Source organism: Panthera uncia, chromosome X (genome assembly GCF_023721935.1).
Source record: "Panthera uncia isolate 11264 chromosome X, Puncia_PCG_1.0, whole genome shotgun sequence".
Classification (NCBI taxonomy): Eukaryota; Metazoa; Chordata; class Mammalia; order Carnivora; family Felidae; genus Panthera; species Panthera uncia.
Window position 1 is genome coordinate 6,488,996 of NC_064817.1, and position 23,744 is coordinate 6,512,739.

Here is a 23,744-nt window from a genome sequence, read left to right on the forward strand (position 1 = left end):
AAAAAAAAAAGAAAAAAAAAAAAGAAAAGCAACCGCAAATGTTCATTCCATGATCCTGTCTGCCACGGTGCTTTTAAGAAAACAAGCAATAACCGTTTCTTGTTTCAAGAATAATACACATTAATTGTAAAAAAAAAAAAAAATCTAGATAATGTAACTAAGCTAAAAAGAAGAAAAATGTAAAACACCCCCAATCCCACTAACCAGTGAAATACGATTGATACTTCAGCGAATTTGCTACCTGTTTTGTGTGTTCAGATACAAAGGTATCCGTGTAGATACAAATATATTGTATTGTAGGGGCAGAAAACTTTCCCCTCTTCCCTTCTGGGTTCTTTGGCTAGTCCAATAATTAAATGGACATAAGACAGATTAATGGGAGAAAAACAAATTTAATTTTGTACATACGGGAGCCCAGAGAAATAGGAGATGCCAAGAAGTGACCACAGCAAGCAGCTTTTATACCTTGTAGACAAAGAAGCCACAGATCTGTGAAGAATTGACGAAAGTCCAGGCTTGGGGTAGCAAATTAGTGAGAAGTAACAGGTTTGTTTCCACAGCCCTCTGGCCTTGGACCCCCATCTCCGGCAGGAAGGACGTCTCCCTTCCTCCGGGTTCGGGACGGGCCCCTTCACGGGGGATTTATGTCCTGCTCCCAGGGCACACGGCAGGCCAGAGTGTCCTTGCACGGGCTGCTTCTTATGCGACTTGAATTCGAAACAATCAATGTGCCAAAGTGGCGTATTTGCGGGGCAGCCTGCCCTGAACCCCAGCATGAGCCACGGTGAAGTTCAGCCGTGCCTGCTTGACACGAAGCAGAAACACGCGAGGAGCAGGTGCACTGCCCCTCGCCCAGCCCAGAGGGCACGCTCGCTCCGGTCTTTCCTGTCCATCCACCATCCCCCCGTGTGCACCGACCGGTCCTTAAACACAAAGGAACGACCCGCCGTCCCTCCTCTCCTGTGTGGGCCCTGCCACTTCTCGCCCCAGCCGATGTGTGCCCCGGCTCGTCCTGGCCGTTTCCCGCGGACTGGGCCGACCCGGCACCATTTAGAGGCAGTGAGCTTTGTAGATACGGTTTTCACGGTTTCGCGTGGACCTTGAAACCCAAGAGAAGTGGGAGAAAGAATCTTCCGGCAGATGGAACGTCATCAGCTGCTAGAATCTTCGAGTGCTAGAAATGGAAGGGATCCCAGAGATTCCGGGTCTGAAAGTCTCATCTCACAAAATAGGACACTGGGTGGGGAGAGGAGGAGAAGCTTCTCAAAGACAAATTCATTTCAAACACAGTTCTGAAAGGATCCTTACAGCATGCAAATAAAAATCTTTAGAAAAACTTTGGCCACCTGAGCATGTAACTTTAACTTAGTGTATCTGCCGGGAAACACATTTTAGATCTAACCATTTTTATTTTTGAGTTTTGTACCTGGAACATGGCTAAAAATTTTAAAACAAAGGCTGTAAGAGCTCTGTGTCTGTATTTTGTATGTCTGTGTGTCTGTATGTCTGTGTATATATGTCATAATGTGTGACATTTTTCTATGAGTATTGCCAAAACTAATTTGCAAAGAGCTCTATTTAATTGGCTTAAAGAAAACTGAGTGTTTACAGAAATCAAGTATACTCTTAGAAATTGTAGAAAGTAAGCCAAATGTTTGTTTCAAGTTCACATGATCTGGGATAATCTTTGATAAATAAAAATTCATTTAAATTTGCTGGTTTAATAAAAGCAAGCATGTCTTCGAAATTTGTCAACAACAAAACAATAAATAAGATAATGGCTAACCATTTGATGTCTAATCCGAGCATCATCGTTAAAAAGAAGTAATTTAAGTATGTGTAAATACGGTCAAAGTTTATGCTAAGTTAAACCAAATAATGGCTCTTCAGTGAATATCTAACTCATTTCCAAATCAGATGAACATTAAATGCTAAGCAGAAGTTTATCTACTTTTTAATTTTTACAGAGAGGAGCAAATATTTGGGTCTATCGATAAACATGTTTGACGCCACATGGAAAAAAATTATTAGAAGACCCTTCCAATAATCTTGCAATGTATTTATCAGTTCGTTAATCTACCACAGGATGCTAATATACGATAGCGCGCAGTCACCTGCTTCCTGGTTTGCCCTGGAAGGCAAAGATTACAAATAGTTTAAAAAATGGGAGGAAGGGCTGCGAATGAACCAGAAGAAGAAGCGGCAGGTAACTCGGTACAAAGCCTGCACGGGCTCCAGGCAAACAACGCAGGTGCAGCAGGCGGCCCCCTGGGGAGGTGAGAGGCCGGGCAGCTTCTTCCTACTGTGCCCGGATTTACCGAAACTTCCAGTTTCCCAAACTGCGCTCACAGACCCTCGGTGAGTGAACGTTAGCCTTCCTGTGCATAGAAAATATGCGTATGATCTACTTATATCTGGATAAATGGAAAATATGGATCTTCAATTTTATCCATCCTTTATAGATGGACTTATTATAGGTGGATTTATTATCTGTGTATAAAGGAAAGGATGATTTCGTAAAGCGCAAAACAGAGTGCGTGCGTGGCATATACTAAAAATGGGAAACGTGTGTCAGTTTATTAAACTTTTCTTTCAGTCACTTCTATGGTTTTATATGTGTGAGTATGTGCAGGGCCATACTATTCACTCTGTTTCTTGCTGTGGAATTCTCCAACATGTTGGAAAGCCACTGGGTTGTTGTTTTTTTTTTTTTTTCCACAGCAAATTGAGCATCGGAAGGGTCTGTGTGGCCAGCTGGAAAGGCCCTTAGGAGAACAACCACCCATGAAAAAAAGAAAAAAAAGAAAGGAGAAAGAAGAACAAAAGGGAAGAGAAAGAAGAAAAAAATTATTTAAAAGCATTTGCCCCATTTCTTTTAACTACTTGCAAGGCTGGGAAATCTGGTGGCGGCTTCCCAGCTCTTTACAGCCACTTTCGACCTTGCTGTCCGGTCTTTTGAATTTTTATTCTGCCTGGTCAGCTTAGGGCGAACGTCTTCAGCAACGATGTGGGGACCCTGGTGGCCCTGCCCGTTGTATCATCCCCGGTCTCCCAGGGCAATGTCAGGCTGAGCCTGGAGATGCGAGTGAATGTCATACTGTAAATTTCAAAAAGCGTGTGGTCTATTTCCACTGTATTATATGCTATTGTCTACGAGCGAATCTGTAATTATTCTGTGGCGACAGCTTTGTGCCGATTCGTTTCTAGATAAGCTTTGTAATTTTTTGAAATTGAGAAAACATTTGAACGAATAAAGGTGAAGTTGTCAGGAAAAAGAGGCTTTTGTTTGCTTGTTTTTTGTTTTACGAAACTACTAGAAATAAGAAGGGTGAAAGAAAATGGCTGGATATGAAAAGCAGGATGTGTGTTTTGGCTAAAAGATGATATGAGGGATGGAGATGCATTTTTCGTAAGGAAGAAAAAGAAAGTAATTTTATCCTAAAGTAAAATCACTGTTCCAGAATAAGAAAGAAAAAAGATAGGACTAAATGCAAATGGATATACAAAGTTGAAGGCTTGCGGAAAAGGGATCTTGAGAAAGGAATCTTATGTGTGGCCAAGCAGACCAAGATTAAAATGGATTTATTTAAGTTAAAAAGAAAAAAAAAAGGACTAATTTTATTTTTTATTTTTTAAATGTTTATTTTGGAGAGAGAGAAAGAGAGAGCACGCGCACGCGCGCGCGCATGCGTGCACGAGCAGGGGCGGGGCAGAGGGGGTGGGGCAGAGGATACAAAGCAGGCTCCCCACTCACAGCAGTGAGCCCCATGTGGGGCTTGAACTCATGAACCATGGGATCCCTGGTGCCCCAAAGGAAGAATTTTAACATCCAAAGTATAATGGTGCAAAATTAGAATTTGGTTTCCTCTCTGTTAGAAGGACAAAGTTTTCTTCGATTATGGGTCTGCTCTTGGTAAGAAACTGCAAACAAAGGTTTTTCTTTACCTTTAATGTAATCCGCCTAGAAAACAAAGATTTGATGTTTTGACTTCATCAGGTTACATAAGCAAACGGGGTCTTCTTTATTTAAAAAGCTAAGTTATTTTTTCAACTAACACTTTAATGTTATGTTACATTTCATGGGAAGCATTATCAAATAACAAGTGATGCTAAACTTTTTTAGGAAATATTTACATGGATGTTATTGATATAAATGTTCTAGAAATTATATGAAGTTCTTAGGAATCTGGTGTACTGACATAGTGTTATCAGTGATAATTCCAGCGATTGTTTTAAAATATTGTATATCAGAAATGACCAAATTTTCTTGTCCATTGCATTATAATAAATTCTCATCTGATGTTTAACTACTGCCGATTTTTAAGTCTTTTGTTTCATCCTGATGCTTTTGCAACAATGTTCCTGCAAAGATGCTTTATCTTTGAGGAGATTCATGAAAAAGACCTTGATAAGTACTCTGTAGAATAGAGGTTTCTGATGACTTTAAGATCGTAATACTGAAGTGGGTAAGAATTTCTAAAACTTCCATGGAAAAGTGATGAGTTCATAAAACCGACAAAAGATCGAGCTCAACAAGAATTAATTACAAGAGACCAAATGGATCCATGAAGATGACTATAATTTTTATGACTTCATTTAAAATGTTGCTGGTTCTTTCATGTTTGGTTTTGCAGATTTAAAAGGATCCGGAAGAACATGATCAATCACTATTCTTGCTGCACTTACATAAATAATCAGGCCGAGTTTATTAAAACTCCACTTAATTTGCAAAACAAATCAGTCTTGCCTCCGTTGTCTTGGATGGAAATGGAAATGATCACGGAGAGAAAATTATGTTTCGGTAACACACCCTGGTGGATGTTAGATTCGAGTGCTGGTGATCGTCTTTGAGGCTTATTTTCTACCTGTAAGCTGGACTGGATCCTGAGTTCCAGCTTCCTCCAGTATTTGGCTGCCACTCTCTAGACCAGCATTTCCAATTTTCTCCCACTATTTTGACTTGGAATCACTGTGAACTTAAACCTGCCCCTTCTCCGAAGCCAGGCAGGCTGAAGCTGGACAACTTGATATGGGCTTCAGATGGTGTGGACCATCTTTGTGCCTGTGGCCAGGTGGCCACTCAGAACCACCCCCAGGGACATTCACACCACAAACAGTCTGATTGCCTGTCACTGCTTGCACTCTATCTGAAGATACTTAGAATCCGACAGTTCGAAATCTTCTCAACGGACTGCTCTCCCAATTTAGAAAACGGAACTTCTAATTTGCTTCAACTGTCGGCCTTTGTTTTTCTTTTGTTAACATAGAAATGCCTCTCATTAAATCACCTGATTGCCCACATCACATAGCCGCCTAATTCAGGTGGAAGCCCAGGTGCGACACCGCCTCCTGAAATACAACATCAAGTTCATCCTGTCCTAGGAAATCACGAGGATATGTGGTTTGCTAATACATCATGTTATGCCTATGTAAATAAACTTTTTTTTGTAGATTGACTTAGTGAGGTAAAACCTGAATCTGATTATAACCCGGTTGATTTATTTGGTTGGTTAAACCTTGGCTCCTGGGTATCTCGGCTCTGGGGAATTTTTCAATCCTTGGCTATTGTTCTCCCTACAATCATCATATTGTATGCACTTGAAGCTTTTAAGTGCCTGTGGGCAGTCAGTCCCCTGCCAAATGGTATCCAACAAGATCAGGCAACTGGAGGAAATCAGCAATAACCACGTGAATGAATGACGAAGATGGGGACTACAGGGCCCTCTGGCCTGATGACTCAATGGAAACAGAAATGTGTGATCCTCTGGACTGGCTACCAAGACCGTGATCCTATGGCCGGTCATACTCTCAGCCTGCTTCACGGATGACCAAAAGCGGGGGAATTGTTAAAATCAGAAACAAATGAAGACCAACCTTGAAGGGTCCCCGAGCAGACAGAGCCGGTCCAGTCAGGCGGGCAAAGCTAACTGGACCTGGTCATTTCTTGCTTGTGTCTCTGGAAAGGATAAGCAAAACGTGCACCGCTTCCCAAAGTTGCTATGACCGGTAACCACTGAAAATTATACCATTATAACTCACCACTGTGAAGCATGTTCTGGTTTTAGTGCTCCAGGGATTCGCTGGTTTTATTTCGGCTATTTTGAACCTTTGACAGAAGTCATCTCATTCTGTTGGAAACTGACACGGCCATTTTAGGCCTTTTCTGACTCGCCCTGTTGGCTGTAATGTGTCTTACACTTGAGCAATCCCCTCCGAAAGAGAAGGTGAAACTGACCTATTGGCAAAAAAAATCGCCCCACAATGAGGAAGGTGCCTTTGCTGTAATTGTTTCTGCCGAGCCGGAACACAGAGCATGTCATTTCAGACCGCATGAGGGCATTTTATAGACCCTCCCCACGTCCCCTCGATTCCTGGAACTCTGTCACAGCAGCCTGTGCAGGCCGGCTTCTCAGGGCAGAGCGTCCTGTGTCCCGGACGCGAGGTTCTCGCCGGCCGGGGACACACACCGAGGGTAGGAGGCGACAGAGCTTGGCATGGCGGGCCTCCAGACCGGAGAGGTGACCCAGCTGGCTGGGCCGGGCTGAGTGGCTGGGCCCAGCACGTGACCTCCGAGCCTGGCTCCGTGGGGGGTGGGGGTGGGGCCGCCCTGGGCGCCTGGGGATGAAATCGACATTTGCCTCTGGCAGGAAAGTGAGCCTGTCACACTCTGTCTCCGTTAGACCCTCCACCCACGGGAACGGGGGATTTCGGTAGCCTTTTAACTTTCTATCTCAGGAACCAGAAAGCCCAAGGTAAGAGTTACTTATCACCTAGAAAAACAAGCTTGCGAGGAGTGACCTAGAAAACCACACGGCCACATTTGTTGAGTTTTAAAATCCGGTGCTGAAAATAATAGATCGTTGTGAGGGGCAAGGGCCCCTGGTTGTTCCCAAATTACAGACTGACCTTCTGAACAGATATTTGGTTACTGTGGAGGGAATGGCGGTAAAAGGGCCCAGGTTAAATATAGAAGGACGTGAAACCTGCGGAATAAATAGCAAGTAGGTAACTCTTATCTGCTTGTAAAACAATGTTTCACATCTCTTTGGGGGGGGGGGGCTGGGCAAGGGAATGTTAAAATTGGGATTTAAACTCTATTGAAAATAAACTAGTCTATATGAAGCTGGGATACAAGTAAAACCGGTTCCTGCTTTTGTCCTTTCACATTTCAAAACCGTTTATATGGTTTGGCAGAAGAAAACTTGGTATGTTCCCTGCTCAAGTTTGAAATATGCCCTTTCAAATTTACATGATCACTGTTGGGAATTTTCTAAGGCTTTCTAGGCAAGGCTGTTTTGAGTTGTGAATGAGAACTGTTGACATCGTGCATATTTTCTGTAATAGTAAGATGACTCACTTTCTGCAGAATGTGATAAAAATTAAAAAGCGTGAAATAGTGAGTTCTTGTGAATTCACTCCTTCATGTCTGAGAGATCAAATTCCTTGCCAGAAGATTTAAGAAAACACGGGTAGGTGGCATGAATATACGGTATCCTTACTTTTTTTATTTGGCAAATCCACGTTAATATGGATTAGAATGTTATGCTAGTGACAGTAGACAAAAGCCTTACTCACCAGTGCAATTAGCGTAATATTCCATGATGAATATGCTTCAAATTAAAGTATTTGAGGTATGACTTCAAACATCGAACCTCAGCGCAAAGTATTTCCGTGCGCTTCGTATTTCAACTGCCCTTTTGATTTACACAAAATCGGTTTCTCCGTTGCATTTGATAAAGACTCTTAAAACTCAAACACTAAGTTGTTCCCTGTCGTTACTAATCCCTGTACTGCTAACTCTTCTGAAATCCTATTACACGCTTGGAGCCTGTAATCATTCGGGTTTCTCCTCCGGTGTGCTGTTTGTTTCCCGTAGCCGGTGAAAGGCCAGGCAAGCTGCGCGCGTCCAGCAAACTGCCCAGAGGGGAGGCCCCGGAGCGGGGCTTCCCGGTCCCCCGCTCCTCACCTCCGGGGACTTCCAGGTCTTCCTCGCCCCCCACCCTCTCCCCGCCTCCCCCCGAGGGCGTCACGTGGCGGCGTGGGACCCGCCTCCGGTGACGTCACCGCGCTCGCAGCCGTCGCGCTGAAGAAAGGATGCTCTAGGATGCTGTGCAGGTGGGCGGCCGGACGCGCCATGCGGCACTGCAGGTAAGGGACGCGCGGCGCCCACTCTGCAGGCGGAGCCCCGGCCTGCAGGCGTGCGGCCCGTCGGCGCCCCGGAAAGCGAAAGTGGGGTCTTGGGCCGCTGCGGCTGCTGCCTGCGCCAGGCGGGGGTGCGGCGGAGGGGGGGGGGGTTGTCGCAGGCCCACGCGTGACTCGGGTCTTGGCGTGCCCATCCGGGGAAGTGGGCAGGGGCCAGACGGGAAGACCGGGGCCTCTCGCTCAGGAGAGCGAAGAATCTGGAACCGTCAGCCTACGTGCATTATAGGGAGAGGAAGGGGCTTGTCCAAGATAACTGTCAACTGTTTTCCAGCTGCCATTGTGCTTCATAAATCATGACACATTGACTAATTCTCCTTACAGGGGTTTGTCCTCAGGATTTAGCCTGATTTCTTTTAAAGCAAGAGCCCCTTGGCTTCGAATGGAGTGGAAACTTTTTGGTTAGCAATTCAAAGAGCTAGATGTGCAATATAAATCGTTTTTGCAGAATTTTGCAAGGTTCCAGCGTTGAAAGGGGATATGTCACAAATGCATCCCCCCTCCCCCCCCCGCCAGGTGTTTTCGGTAGATTAAAAAATAACGGTATCCAAGAAAACAAAACACAATAGAATAAATAAAATGAGCTGCAGCCTCCGAAGATAACTGCGGGCGTTAAGAGCGGATTAGCTGCATCTCTGAAGAACAAAGTGGATTTTGGAAGGGGGGGGTGGAGACAAATACCAAACCCCAAGAATTCCCAGTGTTCTTTTTAATTCCGCCCCCCCCCACCCGTGCTGAATAATTAGCCTTCTGGAAGAAGGGGCTTGATGACTCAGCGGCAGATGAGGGGGGGGTGGTGTCAGGTGACTTTTCAATTCTAGCCAGACGGGGTGGGGGGGTGGGGGTGGGATTTTAATGGGCTCTCTTAAGCGTTCTGACCTGTTTACATTCCTTTCTCTGGTTACAGCCTGAGGCCAGGACATGGGTGGGCACCCTTAGGAGGAGAATGTGGCATTCCTTCCTGTAAAACATCACTCCTCTGGAGGTCGGGGTGTCCCTAAGCTGTGTTGGAACTCACACCATGAATAATTTGATTCCCCAGCAACTGTCGGAGGACAATGTTAAAAAGCAGTGCTATTTTAGTTGATAATTAAAGAGGGTTCTCTATTCTTTTCCCCTTGCTGTGGGCTTACTGTGATGTCAGGCAGCCCCAATAGCTTTGGCTCTAAGAAGGGGATTATATACTTCCTCTCTCTGCCTATTTTCTGACTAATTTTCAATTGATTTGCCCTGACTATTTATTTCAGAATAAGGCAAAGCTATAAAAACAACGGATAATTTTCTTCCAACCTAGAACTTCGTAAGTTTGCCATCCAGAAGACATCGGCGGGGGGGGGGGGGGGGGAGAAAAATGGAGATGTGTAAATGTTTAAATGTTTAAAGAAAATGCGGGGTGGGGTGAAGTCAGCAAGGCTTCTCATTTGCTAAAATCAGACTAATGTTTCAGAGAAATTAATGCTGTGTCAGAAAACGAGCTGGCAAGATATTGGAACGTAGTCTCGCGTGTACTTCAGCCTAGAGATCCAAATATCAAAATCGTATCTCTGTCCACATCCACGTCTATATCTATATAAATATGCATACATTCATGTCTCTGTCTCTATCTCTGTAGCTGTGTCTTTGCTACTGTAGTCTTTTTTTAAAATTTATGTTTAACTTTATAAGAAAACGCCAAACTATTTTCCGAGGTGGGTGTACCAGCAACGTAGGAGAATTTCCGTTAATCAGGATCCTTGCCAGCACCTTGAGTTGTTTTCATTTTTTGTTTTTTAATTTTAGCCATGCTTGTAGGTATGTAGTGGTATCTCTTTGTGTTTATTTATTTATTTGTGAATGAGTCTTATTGTATGTAAATGATTCCCTGCGGGCACCTTGGTATTACTAATTAAAAAAAAAATCTAGCTCTTCTGGTAGGTAACAGTGATCTCTCCTTGTATTTTTTTCTTCTTTTTGATTTTTTCAAAGCATTTTTTTTAACGTTTATTTTTAAGAGAGAGAGAGAGAGAGAGAGAGCGCGCTATCAAGCAGGGGAGGGGAGGGGCAGAGAGAGAGAGGGAGACACAGAATCCGAAGCAGGCTTCAGGCTCCGAGCTGTCAGCACAGAGCCCGATGCCGGGGCTGGAACTCACGAACGGTGAGAGCATGACCTGAGCCGAAGTGGGACCGCTTAACCGACTGAGCCACCCAGGCGCCCCCTTTTAAAATTTTTAAAGAATTGACCTGTCTATTGTGTTTCTCCCTGCTAGAATATGAAGTCCATGAAGGCAGGGATTTGTGTCTGTATTCATTCCTTTATCTCTAGCTCTGGGCCTGATACAGGGCATATTTAGTTAGGGTTTAATAAATCAGTCAATGTTTAGTAATTGAACAAGCCCCGAAGGCCTGGTGGGAGCCCCCTTGCTCACCCCAGAGGGGGTTAAGCCATCGGTGGTGCCCCTGCAGTCCTCGCTGGTGCAGGAGTCCAGGATGAATTGGATTTGGCCGCGCATTGCAAGCTGAAATCATTATCAAGGAGACAGCTAGCAATTTTCATTACCTCGCTGGTAACTGATCTTTATTTGTCACTAATTATTTTCAAGTCCCTGGATCCAACCATGTCTGAAGCTTCAATTAAAAAAAAATTACTTCTCCCACCGCGTCCCCCTGCCTTTGGCAACCATCAATCTGTTCTCTAGCTTCCCCCCCCACCCATTGGATTCCACATATAAGAGGGATCGGAAGGTATTTATCTTTCTCTGTTTGACTTACATCCTTTAGCATAATGCCCCCCGGGGTCCATCCATGTTGCAAATGACAAGCTTTCATTCTTACGGGTGAATAATATTCCACTGTAAATATATAGCACAGTTTCTTTATCCATTTATCCATCAACAGACACTTAGGTTGCTTTCATGCTTTGGCTATTGTAAATGATGCTGCGGTGAACATAGGGGGGCAGATATTTTTTTGAGTTCGTGTTTTTGTTTCCTTCAGATAAATACCCAGAAGTAGGATTGCTGGATCATATGGTAGTTCTATTTTTAGTGTTTTGAGGACCCTCCGTACCGTTTTCCATAGCGGGGGCACCACTGACATTCCCACCGACCGTGCGTGAGGGTTCCCTTTTCTCCACCTCTTCGCCATCACTTGTTATTTCTTGTCCTTTTGTTAATAGCCATTTTAACAGGTGTGTGGTGTTACCTAGTTGTGCTTTTGATTTGCAATTCACTGATGATGAGTGATGTTGAGCATCTTTTCATGTGCCCGTTGGCCATCTGGATGCCTTCTTTGGCAAAATGTCTATTTCGATCTTCCGCCCATTTTTGGATCTGTTTTTTTTTTTTTTTATTGTTGTTGTTGACTTGTATTAGTTCTTTATATTTTTTGGATATTAGCCTCTTATCGGTTACATGATTTGCAAACGTTTTCTCCCATTCAGTAGGTTGCCTCTTCATTTTATAAACGAATCCTTTTGCTGTGCAGACCTTTTTAATATGCTGTAGTCCCACTTAGTTATTTTTGCTTTAATTGCTTTTGCTTGTGTCAGATTCCAAAAACCATCGCCAAGACCTATGTCCAGGAGCTTACCGCCTGTGTTTTCTTTTTTTTTTTTAATTAAAAAATTTTTTTTAATGTTTATTTATATTTGAAAGAGAGAGACAGTGCATGAATGGGGGAGGGGCAGAGAGCGAGGGAGACGCAGAATCCGAAGCAGGCTCCAGGCTCTGAGCTGTCAGTACAGAGCCGACATGGGGCTCGAACTCACGAACTGTGAGATCATGACCTGAGCCAAAGTCGGACGCTTAACCGACTGCACCACCCAGGCGCGCCCCCCCCACGTGTGTTTTCTAATAGGAGTTTTATGGTGTCAGGTCTTATGTTCGAGTCTTTAATCTAGTTCGAGTTAATCTTTGTATCTGGTGTAATTTCCTATGTGTGGCCTTTCGTTCAGGGTTTGGACACCCTGATGTGTTGTTGCAGTAATTCAGCAACTTATTTATTGCAGCTTCCTTCATTCGGTTCAAGTTGGCTACAGGAATTAAGATCCTTGGGCCCTCCGCCTTCCCTCTCCCCCAGCCCAACCCTAGATAGAGCTGAACGGGTGATAGAGACGGATGTAGTTGTGACCTGGATTCTTCTGGCTTCCGGACCGTGGCACCTTGGGCACGTTACTTCGTGTCTTTGGGCCACAATTTTCTCTTCTTCAAAGTAACCAAGAAACGTAGATCTCAGGGTTCTTCCGCCTCAGCAGTGGTGACATTGGGGGCTGGCTCAGGCTGTTGGGGGGGGGGCACCCGTGCCCTGTAGAATGCTCGGTCGCATCAAGGCCTCTACTCACTAGCTGTCAGTAGCGCCTCCCCAAGTCGTGACGACCAGAATGTCTCTAGACGCCGCCACGTGTCCCCTGGGGTGGGCAGCGGTGCCCCTGGTTGAGAAGCACCGATTTGGATGATCTCTAAATGTTCTTCTGGCTCCGGTATTCTAGAATTCGTTTTCCTATGAGTCGTCTGGTGCTAAGCCCTCCGTCAGAGATCCAATTCCCTTTCGTCACGTCGTATATGTTGGGAAATACAACGAGAAGGCTTTTTTTTACGTTGTGGGTTCCAGAAGGAGCTTCTGTCCGGAAGGGGAGGCCTGTTTGTGAGCGAGCTGTCGCCGGGAATCTAGCTGGGACGGGGAGGCTCCCTGCGCCCGCAGGCCCCACAGCCGCGACCCTTCCTCGTGGCGGCAGCGCGTGGCGCCGTGGGAGGGTGGCAGGACGGTGGCGGTGTCTCGCCCACCGCGGAGCCCCCTCGGGGCACGGTGCTCAGGCGCGCCAAGCCTGGGGATCAGAGCGGTGCTGGGTCCGTCTCGTGGGGCCCACGGCACTTGCTGGTCCTGCCGCCTTGACCCGGGGGGATCAGAGGGACGGCAGACGGTCGGCAGGCTGGGAAACGCCCAGGAGTCAGCATGCGGTGATGGCCTTGGCGGTGATGGCCTTGGTGGTGATGGCCGTGGCGTTGCATCGTGCGCCCAGTGTGGTGGGGGTGGGGTGGGACACTTAGAGCGGCCTGCACTGTGCGGTTCCCCGTCCCCTTGCCATCGGCCTTCTCTCCGGCTCTTCCCGGCCCCCCCAAAATTGGCATCAGGCACTTTGGCCCGCAGGGAGAGAGGTGCTGCGTGGGGGTGACATTTTCCCTGCGGGCCCCTCTCGCCCCTGCGCCTCTCCCGCCGGCGTGGCACCCTCGCTGGGCCTTCAGGCCCACCTCTGTGACAAGTCACAGCCCACAAGTCACAGCCGTGAAAGAAGTAGGAAATAGGAGGGTATTCACCATCAAACGAAACTTAAGAGACCGAGTGACTGTCCCGGCGCCCTCTGCTGCCAGAGTGCCAGACTAGGTGGCTTAGCAACAATAGCTGTTTATGTCCTGCAGCCCTGGAGGCTGGCGGTCCCAGACCAGAGTGCCCGCAGGGTCGGTTCCGGTGAGGGCCCTCTTCGGGGCTGCGGGGGCCACCTTCCTGCCCCCGCCCGTGGCAGGAGCCTGCGTAGCTCGCTGGGGTCTCTCCGTAGGGCACTGATCCCATCACGAGGCTCCTCCTTCAGGACCTGGTCCCCTCCCTATGGCCCCGTCTCCTGATTGCCATCACATTGGGGGTTAGCTTTCAACATGTGAATTCTGGGGGGACGCATTCAGCCCATGACAATAACCAAATATAACTCGTGGCCCCCGTTTGGGCCCCGGCCCGAGCAAACACCTATAATCGGCGCCCGGGGACACCCGGGTTATGTTTATGTGAGTGGTCATTAGACGATATAAGGAAACTACCGTCAGTGTCACTAGATGTGATAATCTTGTGGTGTGGTAGGCACCTAGCGAAGCCACCCTGGGGTTCCTGACGCGAACAGTGAGGTGACGCGGGTTTGTTTCCCGCCGCCACGTTTTGGGGTCTTTGTTACACAGCTGTAGATAGCCAACACACGTGTACGTAGAAGAGTCTTATTTTTTGGTGACGCGTGCTGAAGTATTTAGGGACGGAGTGTCACGATAGCAACAAGTTACTTAGCAATTTCTTTGAACCATTTTTGGAGATCTCTTTAACGTACGGCTAGATACAAGACAGGTGAATTCTCATACCTGCTTCTACATTCAGTCTGTTGCAATATCACACGTCATGTAGCCTCTGGAAAATTCTACTGTCTACTCACAAGAGAATGAGAATGGGAAAAGGCAGATAGCAATGTAAGATTATTATAAAAATATTTTTGATAGCATGGATCCCTTAAAGGGTTTTGGGGATCCCATGGTGTCCCCAGATCACCCTTTGAGAACCGCTGTTCTAGAAAATAATTGATGTGTAAATGATTCAGTTAAATGGGAAGAGAAAAAGGTGAGGCAAATTCGGCCAAATGGAAACACTGAATTTGCTGCTATTCATTGACTCTTCTGGATAATGTTCTGTGTATTTGAAAATGTTCACAATAGGGGCACCTGGGTGGCTCAGTCGGTTGAGCGTCCGACTCTTGATTTCGGCCCAGGTCATGATCCCAGGGTGGTGGGATTGAGCCCCGCATTAGGCTCTGTGCTCAGGGCAGAGCCTGCTTAAGGTTCTCTCTCTTTCTCCCTCTGCCCTTCTCCCCTTCTCTAAAATAAATAAAAAGATAAAAAAAAAAGGAAAATGTTCATAATAAAACATTTTTAACAAGATAGAGAAGAAACGTAGACTCTTGGGCATGTGGGGGGCTCTGACTGAGTGGGTCACGGGGTGAGGCCCGGCAGGAGCATTTTGGAGCTGGGCTCCGGGTGCCCCCCGTGGCCCTGAGGCCTGCTGGCCAGAGGTTCCCAGCCACCCCCCTCCCGCCTCCACCCTCCCGCCCGATGGAGCCGAGCGCTGTTAGTTAGCGAGTGGTGAGGCTTATCTGTTTTCCCACTACCGATGGGCGCCCTTGGGGACAGTCTGTTCCGCACACGCTGTCCCTCCTCCGCAAACCCTGCGTGCCGGCTGTGGGGAAGACCGTGTTATCAAACCGTTGCTTAACCGCTTTTTCAGTGGACGGCAGAGATAAAGTTTCCTTTCTAAGGGCAGGGGTGGTTTTCCTTCACAGGCCGTCGGAAGTATTTTTGAATGGCTCGTCCACGTTATGGACGCACGGTGACTTTCCAGCAGGATCAAGGTTAGGCAGAGAACACCAAGTCTCCTTTGTATCCCCGTTCCCCTGGTCCCCCCCCTTCCCCAGGCAGCCACCGATAACTTGCTGAAATGTGGTTTCTGAAAATGGCTGTGCAAATGCACCCATCTACAGAGTGTATATCGTGCCTTTTTTTTTTTTTTTTTTTCGGTTTTTGCTTTTGTGGGATGTAATTTACACGGAAGCAAAATGCATGGATTTTTATTCCGGTTGGTTTTGACAGAGACTGTTCCCCACACCTCCGGAGGGCCCCGTCTTGCCTTCCTTGAGCCAAACCCCGTGCGAGTGACAACCACTATTCTGATTTCCATCAGCACCGTTTACTTTTGCGTGTTCTTGAACCGCATATACACGGACCCCTGTAGCATGTACACTTTCATATCTGGCTACAGAGAGGTTTCCATGAGACGCGAGCCTCGGTGTTCATTCATGCCTTCCCTCCCGCATTTACTTCCTTGCTCAGCCAATATTTGTTGGGTCCCTGCGATGTGTCCAGACCCGGATTCTTCAACGTTGACACTGCGGCCATTTGGACTGGACGACTCTCTGTGGGGGGCCGTCCTGTGCATCGTACGACGTTTAGCAGCCTCCCTGGCTTCTACCCACCAGATGCCAGTAGGAAGCACTACTGGCATTGTGACAGTTGTGACAGCCAAACTCCAGGCATTGCCAAACGTCCCCGGGTGGGCAGGAGTGCCCCTGGTTGAGACCTACCAGCCTGGGCAGCGAGACGCACTGTGGTGCCAAACAGACAAGGCTCATGCCCTGGTGGGACGTTCGAGTTGAGGAAAGGGAAAGGAACCGTTTTATCGGTCGTGCGTTTAGTGAGGTACAGCAGGGGGCAAAGGATAGACGGTGATGGATTCAGAGTGCCAGTCGGGGGGTCACGAAGGCCTCTCTGAGGGCTAGCACGTGAACAGGGACCCACGCGAAATGAGGGAGAGCTATGTGAACCTGGAGGGCCTGAGTGTTCGGGGCTGAGGGAACAGCCAGTGCAAAGGGCCTGAGGCAAGGCACGGCCAGGTGCATTTGAAGAACCGCGAGGAGGTCGGTGGGTCCGGAGAAGAGCGACCCAGAGAACACGCGGTGGCGAAGGTGCGCCGACAGGTGGCGGGGGGCGGACCGTGCAGGGACTCGGCAGGGGCGGCGCCGGCCCCGAATTATTCTGAGCGTAAAGCTGCCGGCTGCTTTCAGGCGTGGGAGCGACGTGTGGGGGCTTGTGTTTGAAAGGGTGACCCTGGCTGCTGTGAGAAGAGTCCGAGGTGGCTGAGAGAGGAAGCAGGCTGGCCGGTGAGGAATGCGATGGCGGCCAGGACCTCAGGGACCTGGGTGGCCAGGTGAGCCGGAGCGCGCCTCTGGGTGACTTGGCGGCAGCGTGCTGGGCGCCACGCGGACTGCGCCGTCAAGTGCGAACGTGTAACGGCAGCTTGTGGAGACGGGCCCAGGAGGCCGCCCCGGGTCAGGGGCACGATTACCCTCGATGGGCAGCGGTGCACAGGGACAGCACGTGAGATGGCGCTTGCGGTCTACATATGATCTCTTCCCGGCTGTCCCGTGGTGGATGAAGTCCCCTGTGCCCTTGAGTCACGGTTTGGTGGCCATGATTCTTAGGGTCACGGTGACACCTGGACCTTGAGCCTGCCACACTCATCCTTGTCACTGGGTTTGTGAATTGGCTGCTCTCTGTGCCTGGAGGGCTAAGCCCCCGTGTCACATGCTGGCCGGCCCAGGTCGCTCACGGCCCGCTGAGCCCTCCTCCGAGCGGCCACCCACTGTCACCCTATCCGAGCTCTCCCTGCCCCAGCCGGGTGTTGTCCACCATCGCCGTGCTGTATTTCCTTCCCTGCAGCCAGGTTTCACACTGCGGTTCTGCTCGCTGAGGCACCTGCTGTTGGCCAGACCTCCGTGTCATTCAGAGCAGGGAGCCCAGTTTGAGCCCAGAGCTTCCCTGTCGGAGGTGACGGTAAGCCCTCCTGAAGTCACAGAAGGGGAGCCATGGAGGCCTGGGGACAGGCCCTCGAGCCTCCCAGGGTGGAGTCGGGCTCGCCCCCCTGGGCAGCAGCTCAGGTGCCTGGCAGGTGCGGGGCGTGGCTGGAGGGAGCACTTTTTACCGTGTCTCTGGGGGGCAGCCTGTGCTTACCTGCCCCTTGCTGCTTCGTTTCCCTTCTGGCTAAATGTGGAACTTCGTCTGTGGCTGTGGCCAAACATGAAGCCGTTTTTCTCCCTCCACTGTAACCCTTGGGGGCGCTGCTTGCTTTGGTGGGCTTTGTGGTGAGTAGATAGGAGGGCTGACCGCCAAGATTACAGACGAGCTATTTTTCCTCTCAGCTTAGTCATGCCTTCCATAAGCGCCCCTCTTGCCCAAAGCTTACTAACTGACCACACATCAGCCCTCATCTTTTTTTTTAATTAAAAAAAAAGTTTTTAATGTTTATTTTTGACAGAGTGCGGGCAGGGGAGGGGAGAGAGAGAGGGAGACACAGAATCCGAAGCAGGCTCCAGGCTCTGAGCCATCAGCCCAGAGCCCGATGCGGGGCTCGAACTCACAAACCACGAACGAGATCATGACCTGAGCCGAAGTCGGATGCTTAACCGACTGAGCCCCCCAGGCGCCCCTAAGGGAAACATATTTTTATTTATTTTTCTTTAATTTTTTAAACATTTATTTATTATCAAGAGACAGAGAGAGAGAGAATGAGCAAGGGAGGGGCAGAGAGAGAGGGAGGCACAGAATCCGAAGCAGGCTCCAGGCTCCGAGCTGTCAGCACAGAGCCCGATGTGGGGTTCAAACCCGTGAACTGCAAGATCATGAACTGAGCCGAAGTCAGATGCTCAACCAACTGAGCCACCCAGGTGCCCCTCAGCCCTCATCTTGGTGACCCAGTTAGAGTACGCTTAAGCCACCCGGTGGCCTCGTCCTGAGAGCTCCAGGAGGGACACCTCAAAGCCGTGTTGGATGACTGCCTACATTTAACCTTTACAGAGTGGCCAGTCGTGAGTGTCTCTTTAAATTTTATTTACCTGTGTGTGTGTGTGTGGGGGGTGTGTACTGCACCTTAAGCGGTAAATGGATTGTCGCGGAGGAAATGGCCAAGGGAAGGTCAGTCTGAAGAGGTCCCGGGAGCGGGGCGGGGGGAAGGGCAGGGAGAGACAGAGAGCTATTTCCCCCCAGCGTTGTTGAATTGTGTCCCTCAAAATTCATATGTTGAGGTACCACCGGGACCTCAGAATGCAACCTTATTTGGAGATAGGGTCTTTATAGAGGCAATCGAGTCAAAATGAGGCCATCAGGGTTGTTATAATCCGGTGTGACTGATGTCCTTCTAAGAGGAGGAAGGCACAGAGAGAAGGCAGTGTGAAGGGACGTGGGGAGAATGGCTGTCTACGGGCCAGAAAGAGGCTGGAACAGATTCTCCGTCAGCGCCCTCAGAAGGAACCAACCCTGCTGTCATTTGGATCCCAGACTCGTGGTCCCCAGAACTGTGAGGCAATAGACGGCCGTTACTTGAGGCGGCCGGTCTGCGGTACTTGGTTGGGGCGGCCCTGGGGAGCTGGCATGGCACCGCTCTCAGAGGCCGGAGGGTCGCCCAGCCTGCCTTTATCGAAGCTCCACGCAAGCTTTCCGCACAGTTTAGGAGGGAAGAGGCGGGCAGCGCCCTGTCAGCCGAAGCGGCGGCCCTCGGGTCCCGAGAGGACCCAGGCCTGCGAGGCTGTCGCGGAAGAAGGGCCCTCGGGGCCTGGGCTCGAATCTGGCTCCTCGCTTACCTTCTGGGAGACTCGAACCTGTGACCTGACCTCTCCTCTGCCTCCGTTGGCTTATCTGTAGCGTGGGCCCGAGGGTGACGGTATTTAATTCGGAGACTGTCAAGGGCTCTAGCGACCGAATACGTGTGACGTGCTTAAAATAGCGCCTGGCACACAGAGTCCTGGAAAAAGTTGGCACCAGGGGCGCAGAGACTCCTGCCTCTCCTCCCTCCCCCTAGCGGTGGGGATTGAGAACACTGAGTCTGTTGTGTCACTCGAGGAGGCCACGTGCAGTCGGCCTCGTCCCCTCTCTGACACGCTGGCTGTGTTTCCCACCGTGACGGAGAGCTGTGTGGCCCCGGGGCTGTAGGAGGCGTACCACGGAGGGAGGGTCACAGTCCCGCGCCGGCTGCCCGGTCCTGCGGAAGCGAGGCTGTAAGCGAAGGAGCACGGAGCGCTGGGAGCTGGGAGGCCGGCCAAGAAGGAAGGAGGAAGGAGAAGGAGGCCGCCGCGGCCCTCCCCTGTCTCTGTTGGCTCCGGGCAAAGTTTAATGTTCGAGGTCTTTCCGCCTGCCCTTTGGCTCTGGGCTTCCCTCTTCTGGGGACGCTCATTGGCCCCGTGGCCCTCGGCTGGCCCCTTGCGCCACGACCACCGGGGGCTCCTCTCACTGTCAGCGCCTCTGGGGAACCCGCCTCGGGATCTGGAGGACTGGCTGGAAGGAGGGAATGCGTCCCGGCCCCTCACCATCCTGAAGGTGTCTATGTTTTAAAAAGGGAGAGTCCGGGGGCACCTGGGTGGCTCAGTCGGTTGGGCGGCCGACTTCGGCTCGGGTCATGATCTCGCGGTCTGTGAGTTCGAGCCCCGCATCGGGCTCTGTGCTGACGGCTCAGAGCCTGGAGCCTGCTTTAGATTCTGTGTCTCCCTCTCTCTCTGACCCTCCCTCGTTCATGCTCTGTCTCTGTCTCAAAAATAAATAAACATTAAAATAAATAAATAAAAAAACAAAAAGGGAGAGTCCGTCGTCTCAAACGGATTTGACATCGGTGGGGTTTCGGGCCGTGGCTGGCGCGGGAGCCGGCCTCCACGGTGGCCCCGGCGGTCCTGCCTCCCGGTGCCCGGGCCCGCGCGCGGTGTCCTCCCACGCTGGCCACCCAGGGCCCACCTGTGCCACCAGTAGGGCGCCGTGCCAGTGACGCCGTGGCTCTTCCGAGGCTAGGTCCCAAGACACTCTACTGCCTCCGCCTGTTCCCTCGGATCACCTGCTTTGGAGGGAGGCAGCCGCCAGGTCCCGTGGAGCCACAGGACGGCGACCTGAGGCCTGCCGCCCGCAGCCCGCCCCGACTGCTACCCGTGTCCGGGAGCCAACTCGGAGGCGGGTCCTCCTGCCCCCATCGAGCCTTCAGATGACCGCAGCCGTAGCGGACCGCTTGACCACAACCTCCCGAGAGACCTCGAGCCGGAAACACCCAGACGAGCTGCTCGCGAGTTCCTGACCCACAGAAGCTGTAAAATCATACGTGTTTAGCGTTTTTAGCTGCTGAGTCCCGGGGTAATTTGTTGTGTGGCATTGGACAGCGAGTACAGTGGTGAGGACCCAAACTTTCGTGGTGGGGGAGGCCTGGCGCCGGCTACCCCTTGGGTCCGCTCGCCACGCGGGGACTGCCTCCCTCTTGACCCTTCTGAAGCTCCACTTTTCTCCAGCTGCTCCATGTTTGCTCACGGTGTGGCCCCCTCCTTCTCTAGCCCCCACCCCCCCCTCTCTCTCTCTCTCTGGCCGAGGGGAGAGGCGCTTCGTGCAAGGTTTATAGGTGCATTCACAGTAAGTTAGGGCATACTGATGACGACTTCGAGTGTGTCGATTTTTAGTACATGGACAGCTGCCTGTATTTTTTCACAATGTATTTCCCTATATTCATCTTCAGAGTCTGGACACTTTGGTACAATAACCCCCAATGCCAGTCGGGTTGGATGTCTGGCTGTCGTGTTGACAACCCAGCATTTGCCAGTGTAGGTTGTAATCTGCTTTTTTTTTTAAGGTTTTGTTTGTTTATTTTGAGACAGAGAGAGAGAGGGAGAGAAAACGAGCAGGGGAGGGGCAGGGAGAGGAAGAGAGAGAATCCCAAGCAGGCTCCGCACTGTCAGCACAGAGCTGGGTGCGGGGCTCGAACTCATGAACCGTGAGATCGTGACCTGAGCCAGAATCGAGAGTCAGACGCTCAACCGACTGAGCCCCCCAGGCGCCCCGTAGGATATAACTTGCTGTGCCAGCATCTCCCCTCTTCCTCTTGCGACGGGGGAACATATGCTGACCTGTAACGCCGCGTGGAGCCTGTGTCCTGTGCCCACCGCGCGGCGGGTCTGCCAGCCCCGGTGCCTTGGTTTTGTCCGAGGGTTCAGACTTTCCACCTGAATTACTTCGGTGGGAGGTCATTTTTGCAAGAGGTGATGTGACAGGTATTTCGAAGATGCAGTATATCACAGGCTCTTTAGGGAGGTGTTGTAGCCTACAGAAGTCTAACTTTTGTAAAGTTAGAGGCCGTGAGATTTAATTCTAGCTGATGGCTGTTTTGGATTGCCCTTCAGTAAGGCTTTTACTGAAATACATGTGCGGAAAAATGTGTAAAGCAGAAGTGTGCAGCTTGCTGATTTTTCACTAAGGGACCACACCCGGATAACCAGGGCTTAGATTAACCGGAACATGACCAGTCCCCAGAAGCCACCTGCGGGTCCCCTTCTAGGGACTCCCCAGCCCCAGGGTATCTGCTCCGACAGATTCATTTTGCTGGTTTGGAACTTTCTATCAGCGGACTCGCGTATTCCTTCGTGTCCGGCTTGACGTTGGGTTTGCGAGCTTCAGCCTGGTCAGTGTGAGTAGTGGCACGTCATTCGTGGTCACGGCTGTGTGTGGTTGAAGGGTTCGCTGTGTACACGTGTGTCTGTTTTCTTTTACTGCTTTCAGGGTATCCTCCTTTCCGCTGGTGTTAACAACTTGATTTTGCTACGCCTTGGTGTGGTCCGGTTTGTTTACTGATTTATTTACTCTTGTGCCAGGGTTTGCGGGCCTGGGATCCCGTATCTGGGATCGAGTCTAATAGCTCGAATCCCTACAGTAAGTGTGCGGGGCAACTAATCAAACTTTATTTCAGGAAACTTCTCGAGAGAGTTTGAAGCGAGTTTTAAACCAGTTTCCCTCTCACCTCCTCCACTTGGGTAAGAATGGCGAAGAAGGTTCGCCTAAAGGAACTGTCAGCTTGTGGTGCTTTTAGCCACCGCGATGGGTTCAGAGTCCACTCCCGTGGTCCCCGGTGGCACGGGCCCGCGGTTGAGTATCAGCCAGGATGCTTGGCAGCCGCACTGTCGTCTATGTATTTCTCAGCTCAGCTGTTTTCATGGGTGAAATGTAATAAAGGAAAATCAACATGAATCGAGCAGTTAAAAGGAAACCCCGCCAACCTAGCAGGGAAGGTGGTGTCACACAAGTGTGGGACGGTGCGTGAACCAGATGATATGTAGTCAAAGAAAGGTGTTAAAACCACTCACGTTTTACGTGGGTAGCGACTTCAGTCTGGTTTATATTACTCTTTTTGTCCTGAGTGTGTGCACGGATAAGGTATCTTTCTTGTATGTATTATTCAGTATGTCTACGCAGTGATGTCCAAAGCATCGAGCTGAGTGCTGGATAGAGGTCTTTTTTTTTTTTTTAAATCTATAGATGGATTACAATATTAGTAATGCGCTTGTAGAATGGAGATAGTGTATGTGGTCGGCTAAGCTTTTTAGGTTTAGTGGGTAATATTACTGTATGGCAGGGCCCAGCAAACGCTTCCTCAAAAGTCCAGATAGTAAATCAAGGTGAGCAACCGACCTCAAGGAACTCCCAATCTGATACGGAAGGAAGCAAGCTTGCAAGTAATTATTCTAACAAAACGCAGTTTGTAAATAAGGTCGATGTTAAAAATACTAGTGATGAAAATACAGTGGGAAGGATACAGGGCATGGGAGAGAGTGGGAAATAGGAGGGGACAAAAAATGAAGGGGGCCAGTGGTTCCCCAAGTACAGTCCACGAGCCAGTATCATCAGTCGGCCTCCCTGGGAGCTTGTTAGAAATGCAGATCGCTGGGCCGCACCCCGGAGCTGCTAAAGCTGAAAGTCCGGGCGTGGGACCTGGATCCAGCGTGCTGGGAGTGCTGACGCACACTGGGATTTGTGTGTATCCCATCTAGGCAGTGATCGGCCACCAGTGTCCTGTCGAGGGGCGTAGGACAGGCCATTTGGGTGCTCAGGCTGTCCCAGAATTGCTAGAGGCCTCGGGACGGCTTGGACCCTTGTATTGACGGACTGTTAATCTGTTTTACGTTGCCCGTTAGCATAATGTGTCCAGTTTTTCTTTTATGGATCATGCTTTTGTGTCCCTTCTGATAAGTCTTCGCTTAGCCCCACGTCATGAAGACATTGCCCTTTGGTGCGGGGCCATAAGAACACCCCTTGTGGGTTTTACACAGGCAAAGGCATCAGTGGCCGACGAAGCAGAAAACGCCATGCTGCCTTCATCTGTGTTCTCCCAGAGGTGGACCCTGAGACCAGGAGCCCGGTGCGGGGTCTTTTGGGAGGCGCGTGGGCAAGTGTGGCTGTGAAAGAAGGCAGCCATCAGAG

At 49.9% G+C, this 23,744-nt stretch overlaps 1 protein-coding gene across 1 annotated transcript in view; it reads left to right on the forward strand.

The window, feature by feature from the left end:
• The first annotated feature begins 6,611 nt into the window (after positions 1-6,611).
• CLCN4 (chloride voltage-gated channel 4) overlaps positions 6,612-23,744 on the forward strand; it is a 60,308-nt gene continuing 43,175 nt past the window's right edge. The window contains exons 1-2 of the mRNA XM_049643414.1: positions 6,612-6,752; positions 7,877-8,148. The gene's annotated coding sequence lies outside the window, so the exon portion shown is untranslated. The remainder of the gene's footprint in view (positions 6,753-7,876; positions 8,149-23,744) is intronic.